Source organism: Onychomys torridus, chromosome 19, assembly GCF_903995425.1.
Source record: "Onychomys torridus chromosome 19, mOncTor1.1, whole genome shotgun sequence".
Taxonomy (NCBI): Eukaryota; Metazoa; Chordata; class Mammalia; order Rodentia; family Cricetidae; genus Onychomys; species Onychomys torridus.
In genome coordinates this window covers 56,603,526-56,624,320 of record NC_050461.1, presented here as the reverse complement: position 1 = coordinate 56,624,320, position 20,795 = coordinate 56,603,526, and the positions used below count along the sequence as shown (strand labels likewise).

The window sequence follows — 20,795 nt, the reverse complement described above, 5'->3', positions numbered from 1 at the left end:
TTTCCTGACAGTAAAGGTTTATGGACGGTTCACACCTGCTTTACCACCCATACCAATTGTAACGCATGTAAATTCATTGTTCAGTCTGAAGGGTTTTATAAACCCTGAATAATGAACTTCCATCCGTTCCAAAAGACACAGGCTATAAAATAGCTCGAGATGTCAGTACACAGTTATCTGATGAAATATCCTGCTCTTCTCTCCATCTGCATAAACACAGACTGAGTCTCAAAGCATGGCTACTGCTACAGAGGGCAGAGTCATTTCAAATTGTGATGCCCGTGGCAGAAGCATGTCACCAGTACTTTCCCTCAGGCCTGGGAGCGAAGCCACACAGGTGACCTGCTGAGGTCCTTCGCTTGGCTGCACAAGGGGGCTTTGTTTACCGATGACAGTGGGGTGGAACCCACCATGTGCCCGGCCTGTTGCAGGGAACATCTTTGCTGGGTGCAGTTGTCTACAAAGCATCCTGGTATCAGTGTGGTGTGGACACTCCATACTGGAGCCTCCTCATGCACACCTGTGACAGCTCTGCTCCCTGCTCGGATAGCATCCTGCAGCCCACACCTGGGTAGAAGCCATCTTCCTCATCCCTTTATAGGCAGAGTTGTGGCCTCCCTGGCCACTGACGACAGGAAGCAGAGGTTAAAAGACCGGCTCTTCCTTCCCTGTGGGATCCAGGTTGTACAAAGAACGGAAGATGTGGGCTGGCAGAAGAGGCCTGTTCTGGCCCAGTGTGGATCAGTCTAGCAGGAAAGAGGGATGTTAAAGAAACGCCCTGTGCTATGGGACCTTTGGGAGAGGCTGATGAAAGCATGGGGAGAGAGGGAGGATATGATATGCAAGACCATAGACAAGCAGAGTCCTGAGAGAGAGGTGGAGACCAGTCCAGCAGAGCAGGACTAGTACAGATGAGCTGAAGCTGTGAGGAGCAGTCAGGTGACTTGGGGACCATGAGAAGCGTGGCCACTTTTATCATCCATTTTAAGTAGGTGGCTAAGGAGGGCTTACAGGTGGTACAATCGGTCTTCTGTTTTGGTTGTCCTTTATACAAGGTTCGATGGGGCTATGCCATCTAGGTGCAGTGAGACCAGAGTGGCTTGGTCTAGGGGGACAGAGAAATGAAGACAAAGTCTGAAAAAGAACAAAACAGCAGAAGTTGGTGTTGAATGCGAGAGAGTGACAGAGGGCTAGCTCAGACTACTGGCCCGGTAACCAGATGGCATTGATAATGGACACTGGGACAGTACAAAGCTTTGAGGGACAGGAAGAAACAAAGATTTGCCTTTGGCCACATTAAGGCTAAGTCCTTTGGAGGTGCCTGGGAAAGGCAGACGGCTTTACACAGCTAGAACTCTAATACAACACAGAAACTGGAAGAGAAATCCTGTGATGCCATCGGCGCTACAATCCTGGTTTATTTCATGCTTGAAAATATCCACAGTAAGGCAGACTTAGCCTGCTGAGTACACTAAGAACCCTCAGGAGCAAGGCTCCTAGTCCAGGGCCCTCTGCCAGAGCGCTGTTCATCACGGCAAGGAAGAACTCGGGAGGGACAGGCCAGTTCTGGGGCCTCCTTCGGCAACCCCAGCACTCCTGGGCCTGGATGCACTCTTCCTGAACCAGTGTGTGCTTTTGTCTAAGATGTAGAAGGGACAAATTCAGCCCTGAAAGCGTTCAGTCTTTTATAATCCTGCAACGTTCTTTTGATTGCAATGATCTAAAACATTTCAAGTGAATCTGTTGAGGAAACACTATTTAACTTTGTTTTTACTAGGAATGTCCAATGGTTATCTCTCTGTTGTCCACACTGTTATTGAGAGTGTACTAACATGAGCAGCACCAGTTTGATTAAAGAATGGCCACTTCCTTGCTCTTCGTCTGCTTCTGCAGCCATTACTTTCCACTCAACTCTAGCCTGCAATAAATGGTTACAAATGAGGAAAGCTGGGTCCTTCTGCACACGTTCCATATCTTTTAAGTCAACCTTTTTTGGACCTTGTCAAGAATTTTGTGTATTCAAGCAGAGAATTCATGCACTAATTAAGCACACTCCATTGCCAAAAATAATCATGAATGGTGACATTGATTTCTTTACACCACACCCACCCACAAAGCTGGTATATATATAAATTCTTAAAATTAATCTGAATGTGATTTTTCCTATGAAGATGATGACATATAATAATGTGTAGACTATGTTCAAAATGACTTTGGGAGGACTAGAGAGATGGTTTGGTGGTTAAAAGCACTTGTTGATACTGCAGAGATCTGGGGTTCAGTTCCCAGTATGCACATGGCCATTTATAACCTTCTGTAACTACAGTGCCAGGGGCTCTGACATCAGATTCTGACTTCCATGGGCACCAGGCATATATATGGTGCACATATATACATGTAGCCAAAACACTGATACACATAAAATAAACATACATCTTTTTAAAATGACTTTGGGATTATGCATGCACATGGAAGGAACATGCTAAGGAGGAGAGGTGAGACACAGTCGGTGACACATCTTCCTTCAGCATGGTAAGGGCCTCTCCCGTCTGATAATAGCTGTGCAGAAACGGAAGAGGAAGGAAGCTCCTTGGCGACTCCTGAGCAGCATGTACGAGGCAGCGGCTGGCCACAGCAGTGTAGGACGGGATAGGGGCTGGAGGCCTAGGAAGACTTGACGATCAGGCCATCTGGTGCCTGTGTTTACACAAGGAAACTGCTGCTTCCAACAGGTTTTTTGTTTGTTTGTTTGTTTGTCTGTTTAATGCCTAAAACAAAGCGAAGAAAAACATCCAACTAGTTGGGCTGTGTCTTCTAAATCCAAAACCAACAAAAAGACGTTTCTTTTTATTAAAAGACTTGAAGAATATGTATATTTTACAGAGGCCAAGATGGAGGCACAGGAAGAAGCACGGGGCTCCAGACTTTGGATTCTCTGTGATTCTCAGAGGATGTCTGGCCTGATGGTTACAGAGGGACAATGGAGGCTCTTTCTGCCCAGCTGGATAAGTCTGATGTGCATTAGCATGACTACTGAATGTGTACTCCTTTGTCATCTTTGACTTTCCATTGGTGTTATTCTGGTAGAATTTTTCTTCTATGGGGCATTGGTTTAAATATCTTTATGAATAGTTAGAAAAATAAAATTGTATGATTTTCTTCAAGTAACCCCAAGAAGAGATTTTATTTTCTACTTAAGGAAAAATGTAACAGCAAAATAGTCTTAATAATGAACCTATTGCTTTATACCTACTTATGTGCTCTACAGTTTGGTTTGAGTGCCTGTGTGTGGGTGTAGGGCGATGTATATGAGTGGGGTGCATTCGTGGTGGGTATGCTCACCTAGGGATAGATGTCAGGTGTCTCCCTCAATTACTGGACACCTTAGTTTTTGAGGTAGGGTCTCTCACTACACCTGGTGTTCATAGTTTTTAGCTACACTAGTTAGCCAGCAATCCCTGGGACCCTCTTGTCCCTTCCACCCTAGCAGTGGAGTTACAGGCCTGTGACACCACACCCAGTTTTCACATGAGGTCCTCAGCTTTGCAAAGTAAGTGGGTTTCCCACTGAGCCATTGCTCTGCCCTAGTGTTTTTGTTTGTTTGTTTATACTCTTTTTATATATATATATTTTCTACCTACAGTGTTTTTACTCAATCTGCTTCTTGTGGATGTGATTTTATCTTTAATGTTTTAGATAACATTATCAAAATAAGACAAGAAAGCATGCTGTCAATACATTGGCCAAAGTTAATTGAATTTGGAATCCATGCTACAGTTGGGAAGGCTCACTTCTTTTCCTATGCTGTTAAATTAGTAGATCCAAAGGTTAGCTCAACACAGCCTAAGTTACATATTGAATTTCAACTATACAACATTATCCCATGAATGCTGTATTCTGTTTACATTTGGGAATTACTGAATTGAACATATTGAACATAATGTTTGTATGCTGTCTTTGAAATGACACATTTTGATGGTCATTTTCTAGTCCAGCTTGCCTAGACTTCTACTTCTGAAACAAAATTGAATTAAATGTACATTTTCTAGATTTCATGAAACAAGCAGAAATGGATGTTATTTTGATGTTCATCTGTCCTCAGTTTTTAGCCCTATGCTACAGGGTTTGGTTTGTCCCCACCTTTCAATTTTACATAATGCTGAATGCAAGTTCAGAGTTTCAAGGGCACTGCTCTAAGTGCATCAACTGTTCCCACACCTGTCCCATGCAGACAGTCTAATGACAACTGCTGAAGTCTGGCTGTGGTCTGCTCCCGAGGGGTTCATGGGTTGGAAATTTGGTCCCCAGTGTGGTGGTTAAAGGTTGTGGGGCCTTTAAGAGGAGGGCTGTAGTTTTCTGCCCTTCTATGTGATTTTGCCTCTCACAAGTGCTTTGCATTGTTACCTGCCAAGAAGTGATGCAGTCCAGGTGTCCCTTGAAAGAACCAATACCATGCAATTTGGACTTTCAACCTTTAAAACTGTGAGTGAAACAAACCTCTTTTCATTATGAGTATTCAGCCTCAGGTGCTTTGGTATAGTCATGGAAAGCAGACTGGTACAATTGTGTTAGTGAAAAGTCTCACATCTCTCTGTAGGACATCAAGGGACAACCAGGTGTTACTCCTGGAGGGGTTGTTTCACTCTCTGGTAGTCAACATCCACACCGGGGGCCCTGTCTGCACAACTTTCATTTGCTTACATTTGACTCAGTCATGATTCACTGACTGGAAGAAATGCTTTCTCTTCCACTCCCTTGGCAGTTCTGACTCTGCTGCTCATTCCGTTATTTCCTGTCATAAGCTGCTGTGTGTGTGTATTACAAATGGAGTGAGGTCCCATGGTGGGGACCTGATCTAGTAAGATTAGTGTTCTTGCACATACAGACACTGGGGTCTCTCTCTTTCACCCACCCACCCACCCACCCACCCCCACACACACAGTTTTAAAAGGCCAGAAAAAAAAAGCAAGAAGCTAATCATTGTGAGTCAACAAGAAAGCCCTCACTAGATGTCACATTGAGTAGACACTGATCTTGGACTTGAGGACTTCAACACTGTGGGTTCATAGTTTTCTGATGTTTAAGCTATCCAGTCTGGTATTTTGTTATGGCAGCCAGGATGGACCAAGACAACATATGTTGGATAATTTCTTGTTGAGAATGAAGGCTTCCTAAAGTGAGCTTGCCTTTCCTGGAAGTAACTGCTCCTTCCAGCCCTGTGGGCAGTATCAGCCTGACTGAGACCAGGGCATCAGGACTGCCACACACAGGCAAGATCAGTCAGGAGCATGCTTGGGGATATGCAGTAGAGATCACTTACAGCAGTCAAGAACGAGATAGTCCAAAGGTTCAGAGCAAGAAATGTCAGAAAAATGTTTCCAGGGTCAGGGAATTGCACTAATGTGGCAAATATACATCCCTGAGGTAACAACAGTTGCCAGATCTTGGATTAACAGGCAGAGCCTGGGGCAGTAGCTGTCCAGACTAGAAATATAGGGGAGATGGGTTGAAAAGGTACAAATAGCTTAGCCATGGCGTTCTTCAGAGAATTCTGTGGAATAATCCTTTTGTACATTGTTAAGATGTTTGCTCTCATTGGTTTAATAAAGAGCCAACTGGCCAATAGTTAGGCAGGAAGAGGTTGGGCAGGAGAGCCAGACAGAGAGAATGCTGGGAAGAGGAAGGAGGGCGAGCCACCAGGAGACCCAGAGAGAAGGAAGATGAACATGCCATGTTAAAGAATCGATTAATATAAATCAGTTACATTTAAGTTGTAAGAGCTAGTTAATAACAAGCTTAAGCTATCTGCTAAGCATTTAAAATTAATAATAAGTTTCCATCCACGTCATTTATTGGGGAGCCACTGGTTCCAACAAAAACTCCATCCACAGAGAATGCCCCCAAATACATTCTATGAAGGCGAGACAGCTCCTGGAAGCCTTAAGTGCACGGGAACTTCCCATAATGCAATAGTGGGCCGTAACAGGGGTAAAAGTATCTACCCTCCTCTGTCACTTTGGTTTAGGGAACCAGGAAAATATTTTTTCCTCCCCAATAAAATAATACAAGAGCAATCTATCTCTATGCACCGGACCTTCTCTCATAGGAAGTTTTTTCCAATTAACTGAAGATCCAACTCATTTTGAAAGTGAACAATTTGAAACAAAAGCCATCAGAAGGCTGATAGTGTACAGAGAATGTGGAGATAGACGTATTAGGACACACACAAACACATACACACGTGTACAAACAGCCACAAATCTCCAAGGACAACTTGGAGCCTTTGACTGAATAATTATTTCATAAAGAAGTCGAACAGAATGGGAAGGTAGCCACAACTGAATAGAACCCTGAAAATCCAAGTCCAGCATCTCAGGGAACAGGCATCAGGGCAACTGGAGACGAGGAAATGGGGTTGATGAAGGACAGGAAAGAGGTAAAAGGGGTGAGCAACACATGAAAGCAGGCAGGCTGTGACCCTGAGAGACTTCTCTGAAGCCTGGCGGGGCTGGGGTTGCAGCTCACAGCTCCAGAAAAAAAAAAAATGGAAAAAAGTAAGGGACTTAGCTGTCAAGAAAAAGCATGAGCATTACATTGAACTTTTGATACCTTTCTTCCAAAAGAAACAAGGCAAATGGCTTTGATTACAGCCGGAGTCTGAAGTAGTATGTCTGAAGTACATTGTTTTTATTTTTGAGATTTTAAACTGCAGGTTATCTGAATGGAAGATTATTTTGTACAATACTTCAATATCCCAAGTGACTTCTGGCTTCCCTGTTTAAATTAATGCACTGCATTTATATGTCATTTGGATAACCTTCTGTTCTCTTAAAATTAATATTTTCTGAAGCCGCACATGGAGAATATCAGCCTCTTATCTGTTATGTGTTCTTCTCAGAATTAAAAGTGGTTTGGCAGTAAATAACTGTGTGTTTGAATCTTTCTTTCTCCACCACTATAGAAGCAACTTGGGAAATACCAGGAAGCCGCATCACACACGGATTAGGAATTTGTAGGGAACGGGCTGAAGTCTGCTGGCTCAGTCACTCTTCACTCAGAGCAAATAATCTACGCCTCACGGGGCCTGGCTGGATGTCTTCTGAGAATCGGCATTTAGAGCATTTTGGGATAGTTAAGAATTAAGATCTGCTGGTGTAAGTAGAACTGATGCATAGAGTAATAATCATCTTTTAATCTGGTGTTTTATGTTCTCTGAAATACTCCTGAATGAAATCTGGGTCATGCCAGGTGCTTTGAAGGACCTTTCAGATGTGTGGTGGTTTGAGAGTTGTGGTCCTATGGAGATGCATAATCTTGAAAACATATTGGGATTTAAGATGCTTTCTGTCCTCATTGGTTTACTCACTTCTGGTACCAGCTGGCCACCACGGTGCTCAGTAGGCGCTAAGTAGTTAGTTGGTAAATAAATGAACAAACTCATTCTTTAAGAGGAGGCTGAGGCTTGGTTGGCCAGGCTCTGGGCAGGCAGCCCCAACACCCAGGTCTTTTCTGTGGTAAAGTTGGGCATGGTGAGGGATTAAGGTCAGGAAGGGAGAAGGTGTTCATTAAGTGGTGGGGGACAGGGACTCCCCACATCTTTGGCTGATAGCCCAGCACTGAGTGCGGATAAAGAGTGGAATGGGACAGGCTAGGTGCCTATCATAAGTGACCTGACTGAGATTCTGAACAAACCTTGACTTTCCCAGCTTCCCAGGAGCGGACGGTGGAGCAACACATACAGGACATGATGCACACAGGCTAGGGAGCATCAAGGCCAGCGCCCCCTACTGCACAGGTCAACGCAGAGGCCTAGAACCTATGGCTTGTGAGCTAGCATGCTCAGTCCCAGCCCTTCTGTCTGGCATCTCCAGGCAAGTGTCCCACCTAAGTCACCAGAGAGTTCAGGTTGGCAGATCTCTTGAGAGTGACTGTAAATCATCCTTCCCTTTGTCCGGTGTTCTCTAAGGATGACACAATTCTTCTTTAAATGCCATTGTACCGCCAGCACCATAATTTGAAATCTAAATCTAGTTTCTCATTCTACAGTTATTTTATGTGTTTGGAAAGTGTGGGATGGATGCATTTCCATTTCATATTTGTTTGTTTATTTGTTTTGGGGACAAAGTCTCACTATGTAGCCCTGTCTGGCCTGGAAATTGCTATGTAGACCAGGTTGGCCTTGAACCCACAGATATCTACAAACTTCTGCCTCCTGAGTGCTGGTCTTAGAGGTGTGTATCACCATGCCAGCTTCTACACCGCATGTTTAACTCTTGTAATGGATATTTGTAGACAAACCCACCGGTAAGAGATGTATAAGAATTTTTTTTTTTGTAATGTCTTTGAAAAAATTTAACCAGACACAACTAATAACTCGATATTTTTAGGAGTTGGCCCATTACTACTAATTAGGAAGTGAGGACAGAATGTTTTAGTGCTAAATAATTGGAAATACCCTGAAATCTATTTTAATTTATAGATCAAATGATTGTTTCCAGAATTAAAATTTTTAGTAATCCAAACATTACAATAAAATCCTAAGTATAAAATGTAAACCTTTATTTTGTTATCATTAAAGTAAAACCCTGATGTACTGTTGAGCCCTGATTATTCACATGTCACCTAGGTCCTTGGAAATCAATGTCTGCTTTAAAGGGACAGCAGGAGAATTCTCTCTGTTGAAGAAAACCAAGACTCTCTTTTAATTTATCTTATAGCTAGGTTGGAAATATTGATGTTACTAGAAGGAACAACTTGCTGGGTCTGTAACAGCAACAGTACTAATAGCTACCACCATACCTCAGTGACTGGAAATTGTTTGTATTTACTAACTTACTTAAGCCTCACCAGAGCACCTAAGGAAGAACATCATCACCATTACTCACTGTTGCATGAATTTTTAGAAGGTCTTATCAATAAAAACAAACTCGGAGCCAGGTATGGGGTGAACGCTGAAAGATCAGAGAAGCAGAACAAGCCGCAGCCACCTCACCTCGCCAATTCCTCAGCTGATCCTGTTTCCTCAGACCGGAAGCCTCTGAGTCCTTATCCAGAATGAATCTCAGCTGAACTGCTGCTCAAAGCCTAAAAGCTTAACCAGCTCTATTTCCTGGTTTTCCGGCCTTATATACCTTTCTGCTTTCTGCCATCACTTCCTGGGATTAAAGGCGTGTGTCACCATGCCTGGCTGTTTCCAGTGTGGCTTTGAACTCACAGAGATCCAGATGGATTTCTGCCTCTGGAATGCTAGGATTAAAGGTGTGTGTGTCACCATTTTCTAGCCTCTATATCTAGTGGCTGTTCTGTCTCTGACGCCAGATAAGTTTATTAGGGTGCACAATATTTTGGGGAACACAATATCACCACAACTCACTTTTCTGCTCTTGGGGCTATTTAGTCACATGACTATCAAGGCACACAGCCAGAGTCTGAGGGACCTCCTTCCTGGCTTCCTTGAGAATGGAAGCTGAGGTGCTCCTGACAGACACAGGGAGATACTTGTTTTCTTTTTCATTTTTTCCTCCCTCCCTCCCTCCCTCCCTCCCTCCCTCCCTCCCTCCCTCCCTCCCCTTCCTCCCTTCCCTTCCTTCATCTCCCTCCCTCTTCCCCCTTTCTTCTCTTTTTTTCCTAGTTTGGTTTTTTTCAAGACAGGGCTTCTCTGTGCAGCTTCAGAGAGACCCCTCTTCTAGTGGTCTGGCCTCATTTCATCAGCACCTGCTGATCTGATCTAATAAACTCCATGTGCAGGTGCCATGAGGCCGAGGCAGGTGAGTTTCAACAGTGTAGTGTCTGGATGTGGGTAAATCTGGGACACGGTGTTTCATTATGCCTCGATCCTCACTCAGCTGTAAAAGGGAGCTGAGAGCACTGTGGAGGGGCCTAGTGAGGTGAAGTTAAATTACTCCTTTAGAAACAACAACAACAACAATAACCTTTGAAATGATAAAATATTGACACTAACCAGAAGGCACAATAATACCTATGCTAGCATCGCAAATGAAATCTAACCCAGCTTTGCCTAGCTGTTTGTTTTCAAAGCAATGTCAAATTTCTTATTTATCCACCTTAGCAGTGCCCTTTATCTGAAAAATATGTAAATCTATTTAAATTAATTTCCTGTAATACCACACAAAACAATAATCATATTAGTACCATTCATGATGTACTAATAACATGAACATAATTGCATTCGAATATGAAATTGCTAGGTAATAGGCCTTCATAAATTGTTTTTTGGGGGGGATGCCATTTTTAACCTTACTCCAGGCCATTAGTTCCTGATTTGGTGGGGGAAATATCTTGTACGCCCTGTGAGACAGTTTCCCCTGCTGTTGCTTGCACAAGGGAGACACTAAAAGCTTTTGTCACTAGAAGGGAGGGGTGTGGAGAGTGGCTTGTGCCTCAGGGAAAGACGCCTTCCACTGCGGCCTTCTCAGGCATGCTCTGTCGTCCAGGGGGAAAGGAGGCAGCTGTCACATGAGCCTCACACCCGTGCAGAGAGTCTGGTGAGCAGCTGTCCCTTGGGGAATGAGGCCCTTGGTCACAATGACCTCCTCGCAGGCACTTGAGGCTGCTGGCTCCCTTACCTCAAAGTCTTGGCCTTAAGTTACAGGACTGTGTGTGGCCGGGAGAGGCAAACATATCCAACTAAGAAGTTGTTAAAACCTGAGGCCTTGAGGCAGGAATATAAATTTACTTTTCACACTATCAGGAAATTCATATTTCAGGCAAGCCAGATCTGTTTCTTCCCTGAGAAATGTCACTGAAGGCAGAGACTGCTGTCTGCAGGTCTGGATGGAACCAGTGCGGGGGAGGAGGTAATGATATGCCCACGGTAAATCCAAGTAACAGAGCTGAACCATAAATCACTTTCCTAGACATGTGCTCATTTGTGATTTGTTATTAGACATGAAAAAGGAGAGGTGGCATTGTCACTGAGTAGATCAGAGAGATTCCAGTTTGATCAGGCCCTGGGAACTGCTGGGTAATTATGAAGCTACCGAGAACCTGCATGAAGGGGATTCCCCCTGGACTCAGAGTTCAAGTGTACATCTCTACACAGGATCTCCTCCCAGGGACCCTGAGAGGCAGGAAGGGACCAAGAAAACGTTTTCTCTTAAGTTAATTTCACTTGAAAGGTTTTTTTTTTTTTTTGCAAGCACTTTTCAACATAAATGATATTTCAGCAGAGATGAGTTCCTCGTGTTTTCTCTCAAATTCAGAACGAGATAGCAGAACTATGGGAATTTAAATAATACACTACATGGTGAATAAAGACAAATAACTCAACATCATGGGTTGGGGGCATTTTCCCAGCATTTAGTTTATTACAGAATACGTTTCTATACATTTGTGGTAACTTTCCCCCTCACATTCAAAGATAACACCAATATTGAAACTAGACGCACTGATCCAGGCAAAAAGGTTCATAAACTTATCCTGTCCATAGCTGAGACCAGCGCCTGGCACAGTAGAGCCCAAAGTCACACGCCTAATGGGCTGGAGGGCTTATGAATTTACAGACTGAGAACTTTGTGGACTAGATTGCTATTAGTTTCCAGGCATCCTCTGAGACAGCCAATGCCCAGAGAGAGGACAGTGTGTTCCCTGCCTGGTGTAAGAAGGGCAAGGAGGCAGAGGTGAGGTGGCTGGCAGGGTGCAGAAGGCAGTTTGGGGCCCCATGGATGGGGAGTCAGGGCATTGGAGGAAAGGGGTGCTTCTGGGGATGGATCATACACCCTGCTTCGGACACTTATCTCCTTAGGATGGCAGGCTCCTGTCCCGATACAGTGCCACTAGCTACGAATTATTTTAATACACTGTCCTAACAGGTGATTGAAAAAACAAAGTTCCTGTACATAATATCCCCCCTCACCTACAGGGTCCTGAGACCTTGGAGAAGCACAGTTAAGCTGCAAGGCCACGTCCCTAGGGGCACACATGCCAAGGAGCATCAACCCCACGCAGCCTCCTGTGCGAGCTCTTTAAATTCAGCTTTGTGAGTGGGAGAGGAAGCTTGTAGACAGGAAGCCTTCTCAGAGCAGCCAGCGTGGAAGGAGGTCAGGGGATTGTTTCCTTCTCTGCATCCCCAACAGTGTTCTTTCCCTGTCGCTATCCAGGGATGGCCACAGGGTCCCGGGGGGGGGGGGGGGGGGGGGGGCAGACTGCGTTTGCATAACACATTTACATCTGAAGGGAGCGCACAGACTGGTAGCTCCCGAAGCTTGGCTAGGCACAGATTTCTACAATGGCAATTAGGAACCGAAATGGAAGGACAATAGCCCCAGAAGTACAGTTGCCAGAGCTATGGGAAGAAGGAGCCGAAAAATCCCGGCGCTTTAGAGGACTGAGATGTGAGGAATGGCAGAGTTAGAGACCAACTGACCCTTGTTCTTTGTGTGCTGCCAGGGAGGCCTGGGAGGGACCAGAATGATCCCCACTCATGTGCTTGGTGCCGGAAGGAAAGGGGAGGGGTGTCAATCAGGGGTGGGGCAGGGGCCTGCCAGGGACCTGATGATGGAAAAGGGGCTCTGAGGACGGGCTGGATGCCAGTGAGCAGAGCCCGCGGTATTGGGCATTGGGTGATACTGCCGAGGATTCCAAAGATGGATACATGCCTGGGCTGGATGGAGGCCCCGAAGGGCTCTCCCGCTCTGTGACGGAGCAGAAAATCCTCTTTCCCTGGGACTCAGTGGGCTTCCAGAGGGCTGCAGTGTGGCAAAGCTCTTCTGTTCTCCCCAGCTCCCCTCCCCCTCCCTCGGCCTCAGGGGAGAGCTGTGGTAGGGCTCCTCCCCGAGATGAGGAAGGGACAAACGCTGGGGAGGCGGGGCATGGGAAAGGTCACAGGTCAGAGATTAAAAGGTGCTCAGAACCTGATGCCAGGAGTGGAGAGGTTGGAGTGACAGCTGGCTGGGCCAGTTGAGTCAATAAATGGGGACCTTCGAGGGCCCAGGGCACCTGGAGGATAGGAGCTGTGATAGAGACACATTCCAGGCCAGACACAAGTATCAGTGGCTGAGGATGTCTGCAGGTGACCGGGGATGTAGAGGACCCATAGGTGGGACATCTAACTGGTCTTAACAATCATAGTGGGTAGGGACAGTCTCTGGGAGAGTTCCCAAGAAGGCATTCTGTGGTCTCACTGCTGCATTCCAGATGGGTGTGTCCAAGCTATCCGTCTGCCTGGGAGAGCACACAGGGCTGGGATCAGAACACCTGAGTTCAGGGTCATTGCCTCTTGTCTTAGTTGAGTAGATGACTGTGTCTAAATTCCAGATTCCTTATGTAGAAGAAATGGCATGAGGTTCTCAAAGATACCGAAATACTAGGCATGCTCTATTTCCTAATCATAATAAAAAGTACAAAATAAGAAGCCATCATGTGCTTAATGGGTAAATTAATGAAGTTCAGTTTAAAAATTGGAACAAGGATGGTTGTTTAACAGTGTTCTGAAAATTCTGGCTAATGCAAAGAGTCATGAAAAAGATGACATTGAAATGTTCATCTCCCAGACAATTTATAATTTTACTGATAACATTCCTGAGTGGGGGACACAAAACACTCTTAAGTGTAACAGGTTTCTGCACTCTACCCAAAGAAAGGAAGAAGAGACTTAGTCTATGGGGCTCACAGAAACACAGAGCAGCTCGGACAGGATGCTGGTCCTCAGAGAACCTCAGGTAATGGATCCCACTGAGAGCTCTTCTTATGTGAACGGAATGTGCTTTCATACTGTCACCCCAAGTCCCCCCACTTGTGTCCACCATGGGCCGCCTTTCTCTTCCCAAACAGTACGCCTTCTGTTTTTATCTTTAAAACAACTACATGATCTAGATTCTACATGAGCAAAAATGTACGTTGTTGTTCAGAGTCTAGCTTGTTTGCCTTTACACGGTGAACTCCAATTCTATCCTTTTTCTTTCCTTCTTCTTTATGGCCAAATAGTGTGTGTGTGTGTATGTGTGTGTGTGTGTGTGTGTGTGTGTGTGTGTGTGTGTGTGTATGTATGTATGGGCATGTGTGTGTGTTGTGTGCATGCACAGGTGCGATTTCACCTGGGCCGATTCTATAACTCAGCCATGGGACAAGGCACTGCGGCCGATATGGCAGACATCTCTATCAGGTGCTGACTGTGCTTCTCTTAGGGTTGGCCACATTAGTGGGACAGTTGGTCACATGGCTACTGTGTTCTCAGCTTCGGGCAGAAGGTCCTCACTGGTTTCCATGGCGGCCCTGCAGCATGCATTCCCACCGGCAGTGGGCGAGGGCTCCTTCTCTGGCACCCTCGCCAGCCCTTGCTTGTTTTCTGGATGACGGCCATTCTGACTAGGATGAGATGGGATCTCAGTGTGTTTGGTTTGTATTTCCCTCATGGCTGAGTGTGCTGAACATGTTTTAATGTGTTTACCAATGCAGCTACTTCTGCTGTCCCTTTTGTAACCACCACTCTTCTCTGCTGCTGCTTCTGCTGCTCACGAGTTTAGCCAAACCTCATCTCTCAGGACGATGATTTCCTAAGTGCTCTCTGCTTCTCCCTTGGCCCTTCTCAAAATCCACATGTAGATCTCCTGAGGATGGATGGACCAATGGACTCCTCCTGTGTACAAGTTCCTGATGCAGCTTCTCATCCCAAGTCCTGCCCGAGTTCCGTGGATGTGAGCTACTTTGGAAAAGGTTCTCTGGGAAGGTGGCTGTGGTGGTACATGACTGCAATCCCAGCAACCGGGAGGTGGATGCAGGAGGATCAGGAGTTCAAGATCATCCTAATTACAAAGTGAGTTCCAAACCAACTACATGTAACTCTATTCCCCCAACCCCCAAAAGAGGTATCCTCACACTCAAAAAATACTAAGGAAAAAGTTGACATGTAGCTACATAGGTACAAGCCAGCACAGGAGATCAGAACAGCAATCAACAATGGATCTCATGAGACTAACTAGCAGAGGGAAGGAAACTGTCACTCAGGTGAGGAGACTACCCACAGAACAGGAGAAGATCTTTGCTGGCTCTTCAACTGACAGAGGATCAGAGTTTAGAGTTATACAGAGAGCTCAAAAACTTAGACACCAAGAAAACAATCCAGATAAAAAAAAAAAAGGATTACATAACTAAACAGAAAGTTCTCAAAAGAAGAAATACAAATGGCTAGGAAACACTTTAAAAAGTGTTCAATGTCTGTAGCCATTAGGGAAGTGCAGATTAAAATCAACTTAAGATTCCCTCTTTCCCCAGGCAGAATGCCCATCACCAAGGACACCGGCAACAATAAATGCTGGTGTGACGGATGTGTTGGTAGTGAACTAGTACAGTTCACTTTGGAAATTGGTCTGGAGATCTCTCAAAAAATTAAAAATAAAACTACCATCCAACCCAAATATACCATCTCTGGGCTTATCACCAAAGCATCCCACACCCCACCCCAGGAAAACCTACACATCCACGCTCGCTACTCATTCACAACAGCTATTTGCAACCGATGAGTGGATAATGAAGATGTGGTTCCTATTTACAACAGAGTATGACTCAGCTGTAAAGAAACACGAAACCACAAAACTGGCAAGGAAATGGATGGAACTGGAAAAGATTATTCTAAGTGGTGTGATCCAGGTGCAAATGGGCACTGCACATTCTTTCTCTTGAGGATCCAGGTACCAACTCTTTATTTCATGTGTCTGATATGGGTATTTGTGCAAAGGCCAGAAACAAGGAGGGGAATGGGCAGGCATTGGGGTAGGGGTGGGAGGGTCAGGAGGGAGAGGGGATTGGTCACTTGAAGGGAGGGGACATAGATAATGCATCATAGATTTAAAAAAGTAAAGAGGGAGGGAGGGATGTGGAGATGAGGGTGTGGGATGCAGGGAGAGTTAACTAGGATAAGAAGAGTGTGAAGCAACCAGTTGGAAAACAAGATGTGCCCATCTTTACAGTACCAGCTTGACTGTGTAGGGGATAACCAACTATCCTCTCAGAGGGTTCAAGACCCACTCTACAGGGACAGGGGGTCAATGCCTGGTCCTGGAAGCCTGGCTAACAGCTCAGGCATGCGGAGGGAGTGGGCCCATATTTCTGATAGTTAAATAAACTGATGCAGGAGCAAATGCCTTCTAAACACTTGCTTATACCATAGACAAAAGCAACTCCTCGCCTTTGTCGGAGAAGCTACTCCTCCAGATCAGTATCTGTGGAGACGCAAGGCTGCACAAGATGCAGAAATGACGCAAGGGAAGTGGGTCCAGCCCTAAAGGAGTTCAGCCCTTCTACAGCTGCAGGGAATCGCGGAAGAGTGAGGGGGGCGTACATGAGACAAGAAGACAGGTGATGGGCTCTGAAAAGCCATTCCTTAGACACGAAACAACTATTGTAATCATTCAGTCACAGCAAGACTAGGTCCTTACAAGACAGTTCACAGAGAGTTAAGGAAGTAGCCTGTGAACTACTGGCTATAGATAAATTTTAGGAAGGGCAGGGTGAATCCCTGCCTTTAGTTGTGACCCACTGCTGAGACCACCAGGTTCCAGTGGGTAGCTTCATGCACTGATTGACCTTAGTGAGTCACAGAACAAAACAACTGGACATGAGTGTGTGAGAGAGATTTATGGGGAGCTGCCTGGGAGGGGAGGGGAGGGGAGATAGGAGGTGAGAGTAGCTAGCATGTAAAGTGAACATATGTAAAATTATGGACAATACACCAAAAATAAAGATGATTACAAAAAGGGGTCTCTTCAGATACACAGAAGTTGAAACTGTTGCTGTGAACCCATCCTGAGCTTGGGGTGAGCCCGAATCCAGGGACTCATGCTCTTATCCTGTGGGAATGGACCATGTGAAGGTGGAGAAAGAGACAAGAACCCCATGTCTGCCAGCTCAGGATGCCCAGCGTGCCTTGCACCCATAGAAGCTGAGGATGCACACCTACGTGGCAGGTGCCTTCATGTTGGACATCTTTTCTCCACAGATGGGTGACCTGCATTTCTGATACCTGAATCACCTGAGCTGTCATCTGTACAGACCATGATGGCTCATGTAGGTCAGTTTGCACCTGAGCTGCTGGCCATTTCCTCCCCTTCCCATCTCTTCCTATGGCTTCCAGAACACAGACATGTTCCCTCAATGCCTCCCACAAACTTTTCCCTGTGTGTACCCATCATCCTTTGCAACTTCAATGTCCCTTTCATGTCCAGGTCTTCCCTGAATGCTTTATTTAAAATTACACCTCAGCGATCCTGGATTCTCAGACCTTTACTTTTTATTCATGGAATTCATCAGCACCTGTAGGCTGTCTAGTTTGCCTGCATCTTGTCTTTGTTTATCCTGTCTCCCCTTTGCCTCGTCACCCTGCAGACATGTGTGCTGGCTGTTCTTTCTGCTGGATCCAGCACCCAGGATAGCATCATTAGGAGGACAGGACTCAGTGGTTCTTGAACACAAAGACATTGAATTAGGAGCTGGAATTCAGTATATAATAAAACAGGCATTTAGAATTCAGTGGAGAAGGATTAACTGATACATGATTTTGAGATGCAGCATATTAGATCAAAATTTATTTTAGATACCATAGCCTTCCTGTCTGCTAAGTGAAGACTATTCGGATATGTTTAAGAACCTACTAAAAAAATTAAAGAGTGCAATACTATGTTATGGCTGAGAGGGAGAATCCTGAAGACCAGAAGCAGCAGGCAAGTTCCACAGCTAACAGTGAGCAGTCTGCCATTTAAAAGCAAACCCTTTGTGCGGTCACAGCCCCTGGCTGCAGGCCCTGCCACAGGTCTTCTCATCTTCCCCCACTGATCTGCTGCCAAGGCGCACATGCCACCAGTGAAGTCCAGCTCCTTGTTCAACGCTTGGGTTCACCCGTGGCCTAGAGGACCATGCTGGTGGCCTCAAGGCATTCAAGTGGCCACTGCCTATCAGCCACCTCTGAACCCAGACCAAGTCAGTCACCTGCCAGCCTGGTAGCCTTCTCCACAGCCTTGGATGGACACTGGGCCGGGCAGGTTTCCCTGGAGCTGGCTCTGCCCTTGCGTCCTGGAAGCATTTTCTCCTTGCTCACTCTCCCTCCCTCAAATCTTGGAAGCTGTCACATCTGCCTAGCTCTAAGGCTGTGGCCAGGGAAAACCTGGACTGATGGGCATTGCCAGGGACACAGACACGGGGTCCTGGGTCCTCGGAGGATGGCAGATTTACATCCAGGTGATGTAACTGACTTCGCAGGGCTCTTCAGTCTGCTCTGCAGCCCAGGGTGACACCGAGGTTTCATCCTGATTGGGATGGGATCCTGCCTGAGAAGGCCTGTGGTTTGTATAATTATGTAGCTGACTGGAAAGGAACATATTAAGGAAACCAGGGCCCCAGGCAATGGGAGAGGCTGGGGCTCATCTCTGCCCTGATTGCTCCTGCTTCACGGGGCCCCCGACACCGCGGCTCGCAGTGGGTCCAGGCTCAGCAGAGGTGCCACTCACTCACACTGTCTGCACTGCCTTCAGGTCGCCTCGCTTGGGTGACCTTGAGCAGAGGGCACTTCGCATTCCCCGAGAGCCCACACGCGCCCCCACCCGCTGAAGAACCCAGCTGAAGAACCCAGACTATGTGCTGACATGGTGATCCCTTCACAACTGCTTTGTCCTTCAGGACTGGGAGTGTGGGGGGGGGGGGAGAGCAAGAGACAACGGACCAGCTTGTCGGGTGCAGGGTGGAATTTCAAGCCCCTGCTTCGGTGGAGGTTGTGCCGTTAGTGACAAGGGCGTTTAGTCTCCTACATGAGCCTTGGTCTCCTCAGCTCTGGCTGGGCTGCTGGTTTTTCCATTGGGGGAGAGACTGGCAGAAATGTCTTAGCTCAGAGGACGATGACGACGATGTAACTGTGGAATTTCTGGCTTAGGGAGGCACCTGGTGAGGGGAGGTGGTTCTGTGTTCTCTTCTCATGTTACTCTGGCCCTATGCACGCACATCAGGCTTCTAAATGGAGAGTGTGGTCAGGCCTGGGCTGGGGTGCAGACAGCTTTAACTCCCGTTTGCCACTGTTCTGCAGAGCCAGGCAACCAGACTCGACGACTCTCTGGGCCTCTGTTTCCTGTCCTGTGAAAGAGACAGCTTTGGAGAGACAATCTAACGTTCCTCCCACCACTAAAATCTTCAGTGTTTACATGGAGGTTTAAACATTTGTTCTGAAATTTTTAAAAAAATTCCATTTGTTCAGAAACTACAAAATCGTTTTAGAGCCCAACCAACAGGATGTTTCTTCGAACTGTCATAAAACTTTCCCCTTCTGGGTTCTTTTAGTGTGTAACATTTTCTCATGCTCTTGAAATCAGAATGGACTGTACCGGTGATGGAGAAGGAACATGTACACACTCACACTCACATACACATCACCCTCGAATACACACAGACGCATGTCCATCCATTCCCCAGCACACCCACCCTCATGCAGGAGCTAACCCTCTCCTGCCCCCCCCCCACCACCTCAGGCTGCTGGGTGCTACACATCATCTAGGAGCCAGAATCTGTCCAGGGTCACGTGCTTCTTGCTGACAGGCCCAAAGCACCTATGCACAGATCAGAAGCCTTGGCAAACATCGTCAGTGGAGACACTAGGGGCAATCGGGAAGCTGGGGTGTCCTTCAGGGAGTCTCAAAGCCAGCACCCCGGAACAGAGAGAACTGGAACTGGGCTCTGATGGGTGGTGGTGTGTGGCGGAGCTTGGGGAGGGGCTCTGGCCACACCATCAGCAGGTGGTGGGTGACCCCACCTGTTCCCTTCCTTAGCCACTGGTGTAGAAAATACTGACTAGGTTGTTTTCTTAGTGGTCCTCATGAGCAAATATTCGAGAATATTTGGTGCCAAGCAGCTACATAACTCCAGGGCCATCGGTTTTTAACTGAAGAAATGAATTCCTGAGAGGAGCGCAAAGGAGGGTGGGACTTGGGACACATCTGCTGCAGGGTCCTGTCACGGCACTCGGGCTAAGAAGCTTCGAAGGTGGGTGGATGGAGGTGGGTACTATACACAGTGCTGGGAGCTGGGCTTTCCTGTAGAAACAGAAAACAGAACTGCTAATGCTGTTGGATCCCTATCCCTCAAATGAAATCAGGACCTCCAGAAAAAGTCTAAGGCCTCATGTTCATCAGGCAAAACCCACAATGGCAAGAATATGCTAATGACATGTCTATTTAGGCATGAGTGGAAAAAACTGATATTTAAACATATATATATAATGAAATATTATTCAGCCTTAAAAAGTAACACTATCCTTACATTGCCCTGGAGGATATACGCTGAGGTAAGCCAGTTACAAAGCAAATATTGAAGGATCCCACTTCTATGTAGACGTCATAAAATTATAGAAAGTGTAGAGAGGAAAACTAGGTTACCATCATGGGTGCAGAAGAAATGGAGTGGACATGTATATGGTACAGGGAAGCAGACAGCAGGGTGGAGAAGTCCAGGGGTCTAGGGACAAAGGAGTTCCAGGCTCACACATTTCTCATCTGTTGGTCTGCTCAGCAATGGGAGAACCTTGGCCTTCTCTTCTAATCCATGCCCACCTCATCCTCTGCCCGCCCCCATGCTCCGGTTTCTATCTGTATGAAGGGTCCCTTACTTGTTCTCCAAATGTGCGAGCTGTCTGTGTTGGGCCTTGTAGCTGTCCCCTGATTGGAACTGGTCTCTGAGCTGTTCCCTCCAGCCTTCAGGCTTACTTAGGTATTGCCTCCTCACTCAGCGGTCTCCCCACTCTGGGCCTTCTGCCACTCATTTTTATCCAGGCAGTTTTCACTCCCTGAAACCACCCCTCAGTG

The 20,795-nt window shown here is 46.3% G+C and overlaps 1 protein-coding gene and 1 long non-coding RNA gene across 2 annotated transcripts in view; one reads left to right on the top strand and one right to left on the bottom strand.

The window, feature by feature from the left end:
* Pacrg (parkin coregulated) overlaps positions 1-20,795 on the bottom strand; it is a 466,156-nt gene that overhangs the window by 28,647 nt on the left and 416,714 nt on the right. The gene's annotated exons all lie outside the window — the stretch shown is intronic.
* Positions 12,025-14,723, top strand: LOC118570603. Its single transcript, XR_004943208.1, has 3 exons — positions 12,025-12,059; positions 13,598-13,679; positions 14,563-14,723. It is a non-coding gene; the product is annotated as an uncharacterized LOC118570603 (long non-coding RNA).